The sequence below is a fragment of the Salvelinus fontinalis genome, chromosome 30 (genome assembly GCF_029448725.1).
Source record: "Salvelinus fontinalis isolate EN_2023a chromosome 30, ASM2944872v1, whole genome shotgun sequence".
Lineage (NCBI taxonomy): Eukaryota > Metazoa > Chordata > Actinopteri > Salmoniformes > Salmonidae > Salvelinus > Salvelinus fontinalis.
The window spans coordinates 29,445,247-29,460,826 of NC_074694.1; the positions used below are offsets into that span (position 1 = coordinate 29,445,247).

The 15,580-nt window shown below is 42.2% G+C and overlaps 1 long non-coding RNA gene across 1 annotated transcript; it reads left to right on the plus strand.

The window, feature by feature from the left end:
- The first annotated feature begins 10,684 nt into the window (after positions 1 to 10,684).
- LOC129828989 (uncharacterized) lies at positions 10,685 to 15,008 on the plus strand. Its single transcript, XR_008755326.1, has 3 exons — positions 10,685 to 11,068; positions 11,292 to 11,624; positions 11,724 to 15,008. It is a non-coding gene; the product is annotated as an uncharacterized LOC129828989 (long non-coding RNA).
- Positions 15,009 to 15,580: the final 572 nt, after the last annotated feature.

Consider the following 15,580-nt stretch of genomic DNA (forward strand, 5'->3'; position numbering starts at 1 on the left):
AGCCTGTCTATGGATAAGAGGGTCGACTTGTTATGCTTGACCCGCTCAGTTTCCCTCCACAAAACACCAGAAAATGGCCAAATAGAGTAGAACCAGCTGACCTGATATAAAGAATGATAGTAAAAAGCTTTGGAGTACCTTAAATAAAATTTTGGGCAAAAAGGCAAACTCAGCTCCATCATTCATTGAATCAGATGGCTCATTCATCACAAAACCCACTGATATTGACAACTACTTTAATGATTTTTTCATCGGCAAGATTAGCAAACTTAGGCATGACATGCCAGCAACAAACGCTGACATTACCCATCCAAGACTTGCCTTGTTAAATAAAGGTTAAATTAAAATTTTAAAAGTATAACTGACCAAATTATGAAAGACAAGCATTGTAATTTTGGATTCCGAAAAGTGTGTGTGGAAGAGGTGAACAAATTATTGATCCAATACATGTTAGCTGTTGTCTATCAACAATGACAAGCCACCTGGGTCTGACAACTTGGATGGAAAAATACTAAGGATAACCGTGGACGATATTGCCACTCCTATTTGCCATATCTTCAATCTAAGCCTACAAGAAAGTGTGTCCCCTCAGGCCTAGAGGAAAGAAAAAGTAATTCCCCTCCTCAAGAATGGTAAAGCCCCCTTTACTGGCTCAAATAGCCGACTAATCAGCCTGTTACCAACTAAGTAAACTTTTGACAAAAAAATGTGTTTGACCAGATCCAATGCTATTTTCAGTAAACAAATTGACATCAGACTTTCAGCACTCTTATAGGGATGGACATTAAACATGCACGGCACTTCCACAAATGACTGATGATTGGCTGAGAGAAATTTATGATAAAAAGATTGTGGGAGCTGTTTTGTTAGACTTCAGTGCAGCTTTGACATTATTGATCATAGTCTGCTGCTGGAAAAACGTATGTGTTGTGGCTTTACACACCCTGCTATATTGTGGATAAAGAGTTACCTGTCTAACAGAACACAGAGGGTGCATCTCCAACATAATCCAGGTAGAATCAGGAATTTCCCAGGGCAGCTGTCTAGACCCCTTACTTTATTCAGTCTTCACCAATGACATGCCACTGGCTTTCAGTAAAGCCAGTGTGTCTATGTACAGTATGCGGATGACTCAACACTTTACAGATCAGCTACTACAGCGAGTTAAATGACTGCAACACTTAACAAAGAGCAGCAGTTCATTTCAGAATGAGTGGCAAGAAATAAGTTAGTCCTAAATATTTCAAAAACTAAAAGCATTGTATTTGGGACTAATCATTCACTAAACCCTAAACCTCAACTAAATCTTGAAATGAATGATGTGGAAATCGAGCAAATTGAGGTGATTAAACTGCTTGGAGTAACCCTGGATTGTAAACTGTCATGGTCAAAGCATGTTGATGCAGCAGTAACAAAGATGGGGAGAAGTCTGTCCATAATAAAGCGCAGCTCTGTTTTATTAAAAACACTATCAACAAGTCAGGTCCGACAGGCCCTAGTTTTGTCACACCTGGACTACTGTCCAGACGTGTAGTCAGGTGCCACAAAGAGGATTTCGGAAAATTGCAATTGACTCAGAACAGGGCAGCACGGCTGGCCCTTAAATGTACACAGAGCGCTAACATTAATAATATTCATGTAAATCTCTCATGGCTCAAAGTAGACGGGAGATTGACTTCATCACTACTTGTTTTTGTAAGAAGTATTGCTTTACAACGCTGGCGAAAACTTGGACAAATGTTGAGATGAAGTGAGTTAAAATCTTCCTAGAAGTCACAGAGGGTACATTGAGGGATGTCAAAATGCTGAATCTTGGCACTTTAGCAAGTATAATTCATATTAAATTCTCCATGTGTTCTATATTAAAGGACACTTCATTTCATAAAACAGGCTTTTAAAATTCAATATTGGGAGGCAATTTCTACTTCAAATATCAAAGAGGTAAAAGGCACTCTTCATGGAATGACCCTTGTGCAGTTGAATGAGTATATAAATAGAACAGCAGTGTCGATTGTGTGTTTATGTAAGCGTGTGTGTGTTTATGTGTCTGTGTGTGTGTGTGTTTATGTGTCTGTGTGTGTGTGTGTGTGTGTGTGTGTGTGTGTGTGTGTGTGTGTGTGTGTGTGTGTGTGTGTGTGTGTGTGTGTGTGTGTGTGTGTGTGTGTGTGTGTGTGTGTGTGTGTGTGTGTGTGGAGAGATTAATGTGTGGAGAGTCAGTGCAAATCGTCTCTAAGGTGCAGGTCTGAGCTGATAGACAGCTAAGGTTAGGTGTTCAACAGTCTGATGTCTGATCGCCTTGTGGTAGAAGCTGTCTCGGGGGCTGTTGGTCCGAGACCCGATACTCCAATATCGTTTGCCAGATGGTAACAGAGTGGTGATAAATATACTTGTATATTGTGTACAGTACTTACGGTTTCAATTGGCTCGCTGCCAGCTGCACAAGAAGGGGTGTGGCCAAATTCTATTTGGTGTGACTATTGGCCAGAAATACTTTGTGGTTGTCACTGACAGTAAGCAATACGTGCAGGGAGTGCATGTTGCCATGGTGGACAGGTGGGCCACAGGCGTGTTAAGCAGGACACAAAGTTTTAAAACATTCGTGACATTTCACATATTAAGGAAATTACTTTGATAACAGAATTTTCGTCAGTTAAATCAGAATCACCTTTATTCACTAAATACATATGCATGAAAAGGCATTTGACTCAGTAAAATGGTGCTGCCACAATAAACGGAATAAACGGACAAGACAAGTATTCAGACCCCTTGACTTTTCCACATTTTGTTACGTTGCAGCCTTATTCTAAAATGGATTAAATATTTTTTTCTTTCTTATCAATCTACACACAATACCCCATAATGACAAAGTAAAAACATTTAAAACTGAAATATGACATTTACATAAGTATTCAGACCCTTTACTCAGTACTTTGTTGAAGCACCTTTGGCAGCGATTACAGCCTCGAGTCTTCATGGGTATGACACTACACGCTTGGCAAACCTGTATTTGGGGAGTTTCTCCCATTCTTCTCTGCAGGTCCTCTCAAGCTCTGTCAGGTTGGATGGGGAGCGTCGCTGCACAGCTATTTTCAGGTCTCCAGAGATGTTCAATCGGGTTCAAGTCCAGGCTCTGGCTTGGCCACTCAAGGACATTCATAGACTTGTCCCAAAGCCACTCCTGTATTGTCTTGGCTGTGTGCTTAGGGTCTTGTCCTGTTGGAAGGCAAACCTTTTCCCTCCCTCTATCCTGACCAGTCTTCCAGTCCCTGCTGCTGAAAAACATCCCCACAGCATGATGCTGCCACCACCATTCTTCACAGTAGGGATGGCGCCAGGTTTCCTCCAGATGTGATGCTTGGCATTGAGGCCAAAGAGTTCAATCTTGGTTTCATCAGACCAGAGAATCTGTTTTCTCATGGTCTGAGAGTCTTCAGGTGCCTTTTGGAAAACTCCAAGTGGCCTGTCATGTGCCTTTTACTGAGAAGTAGCTTCCGTCTGGCCACTCTACCATAAAGGCTTGATTGGTGTACTGCTGCAGAGATTAACTCTGTCAGAGTGACTATCGGGTTCTTGGTCACTTCCCTGACCAAGGTCCTTCTCCCTCGATTGCTCAGTTTGGTCGGGAGGCCAGCTCTAGGAAGAGTCTTGGTGGTTCCAAACTTCTTCCATTTAATAATGATGGAGGCCACTGTGTTCTTGGGGACCTTCAATGATGCAGAAATATTTTGGTACCCTTCCTTTGACCTCATGGCTTGGTTTTTGCTCTGACATGCACTGTCAACTGCGGGACCTTATATAGACAGGTGTGTGCCTTTCCAAATCATGTCCAATCAATTGAATTGGCCACAGGTGGACTCCAATCAAGTTGTAGAAACATCTAAAGGATGATCAATGGAAACAGGATGCACCTGAGCCCAACGTTGAGTCTCATAACAAAGGGTCTGAATACTTATGCAAATAAGGTATTTCTGTTTTTGCTTTGTCAATATGAGGTATTGTGTGTAGATTAATGAGATATTTTTTTTATTTAATCCATTGTAGATTAAGGCTGTAACAGAACAGAATGTGGAAAAGGGGAAGGGAACTGAATACTTTCCGAATGCACTGTAAAGTGTACTTCTGTCTTCGTTAAAAAGCAAGTTGTCATCCAGTAGACTTTGATAAAATGTCCAATATCCTTGCACACGTGGATATTCTGTGAATGTTAAAGGTCTTACTCACATCGGCTATGGAGAGCGTGGTCACACAGTCGTCAGAGGACGTAGCGGGATTTCTTTTACGTGTCCAGATTATTGTTCCGCTCCTTGAAAGCGGCAACTCTAACCTTTAGCTCAGTGCGGATGTAGCCGGTAATACATGGCTTCTGGTTGGTAAATGTACGTATGGTCAATGTGGGGAAGACATCATTGATGCACTTATTAATGAATCCGGTGACTGATTTGCTTAGGGAGTACCGCTTCCCCCAGATTCAGCTCATACCGAGACTCGAACTCAGGACCTCTGCCTCGCAAACACACATGACCACCCTCGTGAAGTGTTCCAACGTACCGTGCAAGGCCTCTTCAATTGCGCAAGGGTACTTCAGGTTTATGAGTGAGTTCCACAGATTCCCATCTGCTACATTCTCCCCCTAAACTCACTCCACAGCAACCCCAGGGGTTGAACCAGCGCAGCTGTAGATCCAAGTCCAGTGGCACCACTGTAAAGGACATCACGCTGCCTGCTTAGCGAGTACTGCTTCCCCCTGATTCAGCCCATTTGGAGACTTGAACTCAGGACTTCTGCGGAAACACACGTGGCTGTCCTCCTGAAGCATTCCAACACACCGTGCAATTAAAAAGTTGACACTTCAGGCTGAGGTGAAGTGAATTTCACAGATCCCAAACTGTTGCACTAATAACTAAGATCCAGCAAGGTTGATCATCAAAAGAGCATGGTTTGGTGATCCATGCTTATGTGATAAGAACCTTGCCTGAGACCTGAAGACCTGTTAGTTTGACATGTGTTAGTTTGTGTTAGACGTGTTAGTTTCAAGTTTCCGGCAAGGGTAGTCATTATAAGGTTAACATGTGACTGACTGGGTTAAGACTGTGTTAGCCTGTTGAGCTAAAGCCTAGGAATTGGCCCTGTGACATGGATCCGTCTCTTCAAGGAGGAGGTCAAAGGGGGGTGAAGTGTAAACCAGGTGGTTCGGTGACCTCACTCTTGTGATGAGTAACTTGTCTGAGACCTGAAAAGTTACATTGTCTGGCGCACAGGAAACCTGGGTTAGAACCCCATCAGTCAAACTGTCACGTTGTTAGAGGGATTTTATTTCCTATGTTTATAAACCAATTCAATTAAAACACTCTGTCCATATATAAGAATTTGTAAGATACTTATCAGCATAAAATGGACAGAAACCAGTCCCAAAATCAATCAATCAATAGCGTTTATTCTCGAGAGTACTGATCATAATGCATTTTACATCAGGTTATATAATAAAGATTATGTCATAGGTTTTAATGTCCATCCTCCTTTCGGATACAATGGCAGTATAGTTAGTGTTCTCATTACTGTCTGCCACCTGTTAAACTATCTGCAACCAACCCAAGGTCTTTCCCCTCCCTGGGTAGAGACATCATTCTAGCCTGTCTGAAGATAAACCCATTCTTTCCAACAAGGAACATATTACACTCAGCATTATGATTATAATAAGTTTCATTCATACAGTAACATCTAAGTCAAATGTATACATATTTTAGTCATTTATTCATAAAAATCCCATAACACACGTGTCTTCAGGTGTCAGGCAAGGTTGTTCATCACGTGCATTGATCACCAAACCACCTCTGGTAATCTGTCATTAAATGGGGTGCACAGATCCTTCTGCTTCTGTTAGCCACAGAAAGTGTTGTTGTGTTGTAGGCCTGATTTCCAACCCAGTCAGTTATATTGGTGCCGTGATCTCTGAGTAGGAGGTGAAAGGGGGTTGAAATGTAACTTTTGATGTGTAACCTTGCTGGAGACTTTATGACTTGTGTTAGCTTCCAGAACTCATCCATATGGGCTTTAGCTAAGTGGGGTAACACAGTCTTGTGACATGTAGGAGACCTGGTTCGAACCCAGTTTGTCACAAGAGCAAGATTTAATAGGGAGTGGACAGGCTATCCTTAGAAGGACTATGACAGGGCTATTCAACTGTATTCTTATGGAGGCCAATTTGTCCTTTTTAACGCGAACTGTGATCATCATAGAGGGGAACAGAAGGTACATTCATATTCCAGAGTCTTAGCTTTCAGGAATGGAGTTTATAGTTCATAGCTGAAACGGTTTGAACGCTAGAGCCAAATTCATAGGAAGAAAATAAATTCAACATGCCACATTAGCTTCAGAAAGCTAACCAGAAGCTTCTGTTTACCACAGTGAGCATTTCATTCTATCTGTTCTCCTGTACTTTTCCTGGCTGGCTAAGTACCAGGATGTTTTTGGTTTTGAATCTGACTTTAGAAAAGTGAATTTAAAAACTTAATCTGAATGCATCTGAGAAGTTGAATATATGAAACTTTGATCAACTTGAAATGATAGTTTGTAAACTTGACACACAGACAATGAATGCAATAACTCAAATCATATCAAATTTTATTGGTCACATACAGTCGTGGCCTAAAGTTTTGAGAATGACATAAATATTAATTTTCAAAGTCTGCTGCCTCAGTTTGTATGATGGCAATTTGCATATATTCCAGAATGTTATGAAGAGGGATCAGATGAATTGCAATTAATTGCAAAGTCCCTATTTGCCATGCAAATGAACTGAATCCCCCAAAAACATTTCCACTGCATTTCAGCCCTGCCACAAAAGGACCAGCTGACATCATGTCAGTGATTCTCTCGTTAACACAGGTGTGAGTGTTGACGAGGACAAGGCTGGAGATCACTCTGTCATGCTGATTGAGTTTGAATATCAGACAGGAAGATTCAAAAGGAGGGTGGTGCTTGGAATCATTGTTCTTCCTCTGTCAACCATGGTTACCTGCAAGGAAACACGTGCCGTCATCATTGCTTTGCACAAAAAGGGCTTCACAGGCAAGAATATTGCTGCCAGTAAGATTGCACCTAAATCAACCATTTATCGGATCATCAAGAACTTCAAGGAGAGCGGTTCAATTGTTGTGAAGAAGGCTTCAGGGCGCCCAAGAAAGTCCAGCATGCGCCAGGACCATCTCATAAAGTTGATTCAGCTGTGGGGCACCACCAGTACAGAGCTTGCTCAGGAATGGCAGCAGGCAGGTGTGAGTGCATCTGCACGCACAGTGAGGCAAAGACTTTTGGAGGATGACCTGGTGTCAAGAAAGGCAGCAAAGAAGCCACTTCTCTCCAGGAAAAACATCAGGGACAGACTGATATTCTGCAAAAGGTACAGGGATTGGACTGCTGAGGACTGGGATAAAGTCATTTTCTCTGATGAATCCCCTTTCCGATTGTTTGGGGCATCCGGAAAAAAAGCTTGTCCGGAGAAGAAGACAAGGTGAGCGCTACCATCAGCCCTGTGTCATGCCAACAGTAAAGCATCCTGAGACCATTCATGTGTGGGGTTGCTTCTCACCCAAGGGAGTGGGCTCACTCACAATTTTGCCTAAGAACACAGTCATGAATAAAGAATGATACCAACACATCCTCTGAGAGCAACTTCTCCCAACCATCCAGGAACAGTTTTGTGATGAACAATGTCTTCTCCAGCATGATGGAGCACCTTGCCATAAGGCAAAATTGATAACTAAGTGGCTCGGGGAACAATATGTCGATATTTTGGGTCCATGGCCAGGAAATTCCCCAGACCTTAATCCCATTGAGAACTTGTGGTCAATCCTCAAGAGGCGGGTGGACAAACAAAAAAACACAAATTCTGACAAACTCCAAGCATTGATTATGCAAGAATGGGCTGTCATCAGTCAGGATGTAGCCCAGAAGTTAATTGACAGCATGCCAGGCCAGATTGCAGAGGTCTTGAAAAAGAAGGGTCAACACTGCAAATATTGACTCTTTGCATCAACTTCATGTAATTGTCAATGAAAGCTTTAGACACTTATGAAATGCCTGTAATTATACTTCAGTATTCCATAGTAACATCTGACAAAAATATCTAAAGACACTGAAGTAGCAAACTTTGTGAACATTTATATTTGTGTCATTCTCAAAACTTTTGGCCACGACTGTACACATGGTTAGCAGATGTTAAAGCGAGTGTAGCGAAATGCTTGTGCTTCTAGTTCCGACAATGCAGTAATATCTAACAAGTAATCGAACAATTCCCCAACAACTACCTAATTAGCTAAAGTAACAACAATAAAATTTGATTTGATTTGATACGCACAAATCTAAAGGGATGGAATAAGAATATGTACATATAAATATATGGAAGAGTGATGGCCGAGCGGCATAGGCAAGATGCAATAGATGGTATAAGATACCGTATATACATATGAGATTAGTAATGAAAGATCTTTACACATTATTAAAGTGGCATTGTTTAAAGTGACTAGTGAGTCTCTATGTAGGCAGCAGCCTCTCTGAGTTAGTGATTGTTGTTTAGCAGTCTGATGGCCTTGAGAATTTCAATAAGCATTTTTCTACGGCTGGCCATACTTTCCACCTGGCTACCCCTACCCCGGTCAACAGCCCTACACCCCCCACAGCAACTTTCCCAAGCCTCTCCCATTTCTCCTTCACCCAAATCCAGATAGCCGATGTTCTGAAAGAGCTGCAAAATCTGGACCTCTACAAATCAGCCGGGCTAGACAATTGTTTCAACAACTATTATTAGCCTGTTCAACCTCTCGTATCCTCTGAGATCCCCAAAGATTGGAAAGCTGCCGCCGTCATGCCCCTCTTCAAAGGGAGAGACACTCTAGACCCAAACTGTTACAGACCTATATCTATCCTACCCTGCCTTTCTAAGGTTTTCAAAAGCCAAGTTAACAAATAGATCACCGACCATTTCGAATCCCACCGTACCTTCTCTGTTATGCAATCTGGTTTCCGAGCTGGTCATGGAGGCACCTCAGCCACGCTCAAGGTCCTAAACGATATCATAACCGTCATCGATAAGAGACAATACTGTGCAGCTGTATTCATCGACCTGGCCAAGACTTTCGACTCTGTCAATCACCACATTCTTATCGGCAGACTCAACAGCCTTGGTTTCTCAAACGACTGCCTCGCCTGGTTCACCAAATACTTCTCAGACAGAGTTCAGTGTGTCAAATCGGAGGGCCTGTTGTCCGGACCTCTGGCAGTCTCTATGGGGGTGCCACAGGGTTCAATTCTTGGGCCGACTCTTTTCTCTGTATACATCAATGATGTCGCTCTTGCTGCTGGTGATTCTCTGATCAACCTCTACACAGACGACACCATTCTGTATACTTCTGGCCCTTTTTTGGACACTGTGTTAACTAACCTCCAGACAAGCTTAAATGCCATACAACTCTCCTTCCGCGGCCTCCAACTGCTCTTAAATGCAAGTAAAACTAAATGCATGCTCTTCAACCGATCGCTGCCCGCACCTGCCCGCCCGTCCAGCATCACTACTCTGGACGGTTCTGACTTAGAATATGTGGACAACTACAAATACCTAGGTGTCTGGTTAGATTGTAAACTCCCCGCGATCAAACCGACATAATAAAATGAAACGCAGACTAACGTGGTCAGAAATCTCAACTGGCAAGCAAGTCGCAGCAATGAATAATTGAGTGCGTGCGTGTTCATGCGAAGGGGGCAGGGGGAGAATTCTGGCAGGTGGGAGCTTTTCGCCACAACACCGGCCCAATGGTAAGGATAGTTGGTTAGCTAGCATGTCACCACTTTGAAAAATCTGACTACACGAACAGTGAGCTAATGTTAACTAGCTAGCTAGCTAAATATCACCTGGTAGGCTAGCTAGTAAGGCACTTGATTGGCTAGTTAGCTACATTAGCTAAAGTTGGCTAGCTAGCTCACAAAGGATTTGTGGGCTCAATGTTTTCCCCATACAAAACACAGAAACAGTTTTGTTCCAAGAGTGCATCTGTTGTACATGACTAAGCAAATGACCTGTGAAGTCAGTTAGAAATGTCAGCAGGGATGGAAATTAAGCTAGCCCGAGGTTAATACTTTTCAGACTGGGCTAGTAGAAAATGTGCCAAACTAGCCTGACACAGCAGGGAAATTTTGCCTTTACAAACATCACATTCCACAGATGTAGGACCAGAATGTTACCCGGGCTAATACAAATTGTGGTCTGCTGGGCATTGCCCAAAATCCTTATGCTCCATCTCTGCATGTCAGTCCCTTTCAGAATATCCCCCTTTCCACTGTTGGTCCTCCTCAGTGACCATACGGCTGAGGGTTTAACTTTCCTCTTGAGCATTAGAATCATAAGTACAGCCGTATAGCTCATTGCAATACTTCACCTCTTCCGGCAAAAGGTACCCTAGACTGTCCTGATCATCTAGTTGAGCATTCCAGATAATTCCTCCATCCCAGCAGAAATGTCCCATCCACATAGTAGTATTTTAGATCTGCAGATAGACCAAAGCCCAGTCTATTTTAAAATTACTATAGTCAAGTCTGTTGATTATAGTATTTAGAAACAGATGTTATTATTTTAGTAAGCAACCTAGCTAGCTAGTAAAATTTACTTTTTTTTGTCTTTCAGATGTGTGGACCGGTAGCCCAATGACAACAGTCGGGTCTGCAGCTGCCATTTTCCATTGGGAAAGAGAAATAGCCCTATTTTTACCAGAAAAGGTAGCTCATCCACTATGGCAGAAGATGAAGATTCAGACTGTTGATTGGGAAACAAGAACAAAGGCATGTTGAGGGACCACTTGCCACGTTGTCCAAGTTGGGTTTGTGTTATGATAAACAATGCATTTTCTGTCCTGATAAAGATGATGATACAGCATTGAAAAAGACCTACCAGTGCATCCCTCAGACCATTCGGTGCATGGATATCCTGTGCCAGTGTGATGACATCCTGTACCAGTGTGATCTGAGCGCAAGCGTCCAGTTGTAGAGACTACAGCAGATCGAGCCTGTGGACAGACAGGTCAGTAACTCATCAAATGTGATACAATTCATGTGTATATTTATCTGCAGAGTATGTTTGTGTATGGTTCCCATGATTTAAGATTGGGTGTTGAGGGACCACTTGTCACATTGTCCAAGCTGTGTTTGTGTTATGATAAACAATGTGTTTTCTGTCAAGATAAAGATGGTGATACAGCATTGAAAAAGACCTACCACTGACCAAATGTCTCTTTGTTTTCCAGTCTAACAGGAGTGTATCCTTCAGACCATTCGGTGCATGGACATCTTAGGCCAGTGTGAATGAGCACAAGCGTCCAGTGATACTAGGCGGTGTCGGAGGAAGGCCCAAAAATTGTCAGAGACTCCAGTCACCCAAGTCATAGACTGTTCCCTTAGGTAACGCACGGCAAGCGGTACCAGAGTGCCAAGTCGAGGTCCAAAAGGCTCCTACCCCCAAGCCATAAGACTGCTGAACAATTCATCAAATGGCCACCCAGCGCATGTGACAAACAGAATTTTATTCGATTTTTTATTTGATTTGGAGACTACAGCACATCGAGCCTGTGGACGGACAGGTCAGTAACTCATCAAATATGATACAATATTGTGTAAAACATTGAATTTGTAGATGCATCGAAATGTTGACTTTATGTTCCCTTTTCCCCATGTTTTAGACATGAGGCGTGACATACGGAACATCAGACTCACCCCACGAGAAGCAGTGCATGATCAATGACACCCTCAGCAGGGAGATCTGCTGGTGGTGATGTACTGTACTCTCTCACTCTGGTGATAAGACATAATTTAAACATCCCAGATATAAATTCCCAATGTACCCATGATAAAATACAATGTGAATTCAGACCAGCCTTTGTGATTGAATTTACATTAACTAAATTACTTTAGTTGGCTGCTTTGAGCAAAACTTAAATGTAATATAACCTATTCTAGGAGCCTATTGTTTGTATGATCTTTATATCTTGTTCACTTGTTTTTCAACAATGTCATGTACAGGCAGGGATGACTGGGGCCTTCAGCAAGTAAGACACAGGTGTAAGATATAATTTGAACGTCACAGATTTAAATTCCCACTGTGCCCATGATAAAGTTAACCACATTTCTTTAGTTAGCTCTTTTGAACAAAACTTGTTTGCAGTGGTGATTTTAGGATGTAAATCTTGGTGGGGCAAGCTCACACTGGCCTAAGATGTCCATGCACTGGACGGTCTGAAGGATGCACTCCTGTTAGACTGGAAAACAAAGAGACATTTGGTCAGTGGTAGGTCTTTTTTTATATGCATGCCAGTAAAGCCATTACACAACACAACACTAAACAATGCATTAATTGGACTATAACTGTGACAAACAGTGCCCACAAACTTTGATGGCCTGCATAAAGCTGTCCTAACATAGCAGTCCCAAAACCTTACAACCACTACACATGGCTGTCAGCGGAGCCTTGTCTGGCAGCAAAACACTTAACTCAGCCTCATTTACTGCCTTTAAAAAAAATAGCTGATATGGCTGACTTGCTTTAAAATGTTTTGGTTTCTACTGACAATTGAGATGTACAAACATTCGACGATGACATTTCTCTAAAACAGGCTATAGGCTACATGTGCACCACCAAGTCAAAACAGTATGCTAAGTTATGAAGGGAAAAGGGACCAAATTAATAGGGTGAGGCACATGGGCTACTAACAGCTTACTACACAAGATACACTTAGTGTTAATCTTAGCTACAGTATACATATCTCCCTGGCATATTACCTCATTTATGCAGCAGCATACAATTTTTGGAGTCAACTTGTTGTTCTCACTTGAAGAGGAAGGTGGAACGGCCTTCCTTTGTGGGCAAATTTTGTCATCAAACTTGGTCATTCTCTGGATTTATGGTGCTTTCAATACAACTGGAAACTCATGACGTTAGTGATCTTCAGGTTGGAGCTCTAGAAAGAGGCCTGAGTTCCCGACTTGGAATTCTGAGTTGGATGACCATTCAAAACATATTTTCCCAGTTGGAGCTCGTTTTTTTCAGAGTTTCCAGTTGTCTTGAACTCATTGAAGTCTGAGATTTCCCAGTTCCGAGTTTCCAGTTGTTTTGAACGCAGCAGAGGTCATGCTGGATTGACAGCATGGCCAATGTTGAATGTTTAGCCTTTTAAGCTTGGAAAAGAGACCCTTAAACCCAGACTTGGACCACACAACCACTCCACTGAATAGCAGGCTAGTGATTGCTTTGCAATGCTTGCAGTTAGCCACTAATTCCTTCCAAACTGCTCATTGTTGAATTTGCAATTTCCAACTTGTTGTGTAATGTTTATATCCAATGGCCGACGAGCACCAAAACATTTTATCTATAATTTATCTTTTTAATTTAACTTCAAATGACAAGGATTGAAAAGGATTTGCCAGTAGATTGTTTACTTGATTCATGATGACTGCTAGCTTGCTAGCTAAGATTTTGAAAGTATGATGTTGACATCAGTCCAATCAAAGCTACTGTAGATATTGACGTCATTTTGTCTGTGGCCAATGACCTTGAGCCTTCTTGGATGGGCACTTCTAATGTAACTCTATGGTAGCACCCAATGGGCTTGGCTTTCTAGCTCTCCCTTTAGATTTTGCGGTGACGTAGTGTCCCCATGAGTGAGAAAACACTGAGCCAATCATGGCACAACTAGAAAACATTACCAACCCCTACGCTCCGTATTTTCTGCTGGCTCCCCCACAACCACAGAAAGCAATGAGTTAGGCTGAAACGCCTGCATTTTGGAACTGCCTTACACAAGAAAGCAAAAAAGAGACCATGTTTGTTTGTGGCTTTATTAACTCAATTATCATTTTTTTCATACTGATATGTGACACGTATTAATGCCAAAATAACATTCAAAACAGACAACAAAAAACATTAGCTCAGCAAAAAAAGAAACGTCCCCTTTTCAGGACCCTGTCTTTCAATGTTAATTCGTAAAAATCCAAATAACTTCACAGATATTCATTGTAAAGGGTTTAAACACTGTTTCCCATGTTTGTTTAATAAACCATAAACAATTAATGAACATGTACCTGTGGAACGGTCATTAAGACACTAACAGCTTACAGACAGTAGGCAATTAAGGTCACAGTTATGAAAACTTAGGACACTAAAGAGGCCTTTCTACTGACTCTGAAAAACACCAAAAGAAAGATGCCAAGGGTCCCTGCTCATCTGCGTAAACGTGCCTTAGACATGCTGCAAGGAGGCATGAGGACTGCAGATGTGGCCAGGGCAATAAATTGCAATGTCCGTACTGTGAGACAGCGCTACAGAGAGACAGGACGGACAGCTGATCGTCCTCGCAGTGGCAGACCACATGTAAAAACACCTGGACAGGATCAGTACATCCAAACACAACTGCCCGAGTTACACCAGGAACGCACAATCCCTCCAGCAGTGCTCAGACTGTCCGAAATAGGCTGAGAGAGGCTGGACTGAGGGCTTGTAGGCCTGTTGTAAGGCAGGTCCTCACCAGACATCACCGGCAACAACGTTGCCTATGGGCACAAACCCATCGTCGCTGGACCTGACAGGACTGGCGAAAAATGCTCTTCACTGACGAGTCGCGGTTTTGTCTCACCAGGGGTGATGGTCGGATTCGTGTTTATCGTCGAAGGAATGAGCGTTACACCGAGGCCTGTACTCTGGAGCGGAATCGATTTGGAGGTGGAGTGTCCATCATGGTCTGGGGCAGTGTGTCACGGCATCATCGGACTGAGCTTGTTGTCATTGCAAGCAATCTCAACACTGTGCGTTACAGGGAATGCCAAAAGTGTGCAAAGCTGTCATCAAGGCAAAGGTTGGCTACTGAAGAATCTCAAATATAAAATATATATTGATATGTTCAACACTTTTTTGGTAACTACATGATTCCATATGTGTTATTTCATAGTTTTGATGTCTTCATTATTATTCTACAATGTAGAAAATAGTAAAATAAAGAAAAACCCTTGAATGAGTAGGTGTGTACAATCTTTTGACATTTATATATATATATATATATAGCTAAACAGGTGGGGCTCAAAATGATGGGTCGCCCCTGCTTGTTTGTAATATAATATATTGGGTCACCCCTGCTTGTATGTAATATAACCTATTCTGGGAGCCTAGTGAGTGTGTGTGTACGAAATATTTGAAATGTTTGTAAAATTCACGATGTCAAAAATGAATGGCGGAAAAACGATTATAACGATTTCCGTGTTTTACTGCTAGGTTTTATGGATATTATGACACGCCCACCCTAGCGAACTATAAAATCTATGACACGCCCACTCTGTCGAACTATAAAATCAAAAAGATTAAAAGCCGGAAAAAGAAAAAAAACACACATTTCACCCCCAAAAAGTTGTGGATTTTTGTCAACCCTCCCGATTCAGGATATATCATTAACATAGTCATGGCACGCTTTGTGTAAGAGCTATTGAAGATTTATTTATTACTAAGGTGTGGATCGTTCTCCATTGTTCAGAATATACTGTACCATCTTCCGTC